The sequence below is a fragment of the Macadamia integrifolia genome, chromosome 5 (genome assembly GCF_013358625.1).
Source record: "Macadamia integrifolia cultivar HAES 741 chromosome 5, SCU_Mint_v3, whole genome shotgun sequence".
Lineage (NCBI taxonomy): Eukaryota > Viridiplantae > Streptophyta > Magnoliopsida > Proteales > Proteaceae > Macadamia > Macadamia integrifolia.
The window spans coordinates 472,941-475,321 of record NC_056561.1 but is presented as its reverse complement, the minus strand read 5'-3'; the positions used below and the strand labels follow the sequence as shown (position 1 = coordinate 475,321).

Here is a 2,381-nt window from a genome sequence, read left to right as displayed (position 1 = left end):
AAAAAAAAGAAGAAAAGTGAGAATCAATCCAAGGTAGAACACTAATGCAGTTTTTTCAGCAACTTGTAGCAGGCTCTATTGAGTTGTGGTCCTATATAGTGATTGTTAAAAGTGATTGCATAAGGTTACAAGGGTTCAAACGAAGTTCAGGGCAGTGGAATATATGCAGGAGTATTTTCATTAGTTTTGTAAGTGGGCCCATGGGCCTTGGAGTTGGATTCCTCTGAATTTTATGGTGTTTATTTTCTTTTAGTTCATTAAAATAGGGTCGTTTTTACTCCTACGACTTCTAGAAGTGACTCAGCTGTTAATTAAAAGTTGGGTAGGTTGTTTCTGGCAAGTAGTTTTATTTTTTAACCTAAAAAGCAACTATGAAGGGTTGTACTCCAAGCACAAACTTGAGCCATAACAAAAACTTTTCCTCTCAATTACAAGTTTCTATTTGGATTCACAGAAATTTAAGGTGGGATTCTTATTTGAGTCAACTTCTTTTCCTTGGTTTCCTATTCTTTCTTTTTTCTACTTTGTATTGTCTATTTCAATTGTCTGCAACTTCATTCTAACCACACAATCAGCCATGATTCATCATCATTTTCTCCATCAACAATGCCACCAAATTAACCAACCAGACCACCACCATATTCCTAGTCAGCCCCAACTAAACCTAGGACAGGATACTAGGATAGGAGGTGTCAATTTGTTGATTGGGTGTATGGGACCAATACCAGGCCCACATGGATGATGAGCTGGGCATGAGGCTTTCTCAAGTAATAGGTTTATATACATACAAATATATATATATATATATATACCATGCAAACTTTCTAGCTTAGTTCTCAGTTTACATGCATGTCCAGCAATTATGGGATCTGTTTTCCAGGAAAACTTTACCATTATGTGTATATACTTAAAATATGCAATATAATAAGCATATGTAAAAACAGATATTATAAATAGTTAAAAATACTCATCTGCTTTTATAAAGAACATAGGTGCGCATACAAATCTTATATGTATTTAATACATAAATACAACTTATCACATTATACAGATCCCAAAGTGCAGATCGAGGCAGAGATGATGGTCAAGAGAATCGTACTTTGCTAACCAAGCTTGTGAAAGGGAGGGAAAAGCACAACACAGAAAAATATATTTGACTGACCTGAATCACAAGTTTTCAATGATACAGACAGACAATTGGGAATCAGGCCTTGACTCTCCAGGCAAACAGAGCTATGAAATTAACCAGTGTACCTAGCGTTTAACACCTTTTCGTTCCAGTCCTGCTGCTTGTACAGAGAAAGAATGAAGGGGGCCACTGTCTCAAGTGAAAGTTAAAGCTACACTTCAAATCCCTCATTAGGAATTATTGCTACCCACTACTACTGTTTATGCTGGTGCATCTGCTTCCCTTGCTTCTTCAACACAGAGAAGCCAGATTGCTTGATTTTATGGTTCCTATGGGAGCTACATTGCAACCAACTTCTTTTTCTGCAGCATTGCTCCTCTGATCTTAATGTTCCTATGGGAGCTACATTGCAACCAACTTCTTTTTCTGCAGCATTGCTTCTATGATCTTAGGAGCACTGACCACCATGGCACAAAAGAAAATCAAGAGACCTCTAGTTCATAGTACGAATAATGCTGCCAATCTTTGCTGCAAATGAGGCATCTGTGAAGTGTGCAAAGCTCGCTATTACAAAGGAGAAAGAAAAGAACTGCCATTTTTACTAGAGCTGCCAATGACGAATCTATGTTCTTTCAACCACCAACCACCACGACAATGCAGCTGCCACCTCTTTCTGGTGTGCGGAGCTGCACCAAATTTTTTTAGGTTCAAAACTAACAAAAACTATTGCAGCCATTATTCTTCCATTCAACCTTATAAACACCACTTTTGCATAACTCCCCATGCCTTATATCATCAACAACCATCCCACCAAAACCCAAACTCTAGTATGAACCTAAGAACCAAGGGTTGCAATCTTCAGCCAGGCCTGCCAAGCCCAACCAAACCTGCCTGATTAACTGGGCACTAGTTAACCTTCGGCTAGAAGCCCAATTATTAATTGGGGGGATAGGCTCTGAATCTGATAGGCTAGTGCACTCCCTTAATTCCAATCACATCCTAAATTCACCCAATGCCTAATTAACATATTTTTATTGTAACAGAATAAATTTTAAATGAATATTTTTTATTTGTTTAATATTTTAATACTTAAGCAAGCCACATGAACCTTCCCACTATAAATGGGCTGAGAGTGTACATGCCTACCGCTACCCATTTAGTAATCAGGTTTGTCCACCACCAACACTGAGGAAGCCATTCCCACACCAACAGTTGTTTGGGCCATGTGGAACTGTTCTTTTATTTTATTTTT

The 2,381-nt window shown here is 38.1% G+C and overlaps 1 protein-coding gene across 2 annotated transcripts in view; it reads right to left on the bottom strand.

The window, feature by feature from the left end:
- Positions 1–2,381, bottom strand: part of LOC122079512 — a 14,682-nt gene that overhangs the window by 1,384 nt on the left and 10,917 nt on the right. The window lies entirely within an intron of this gene.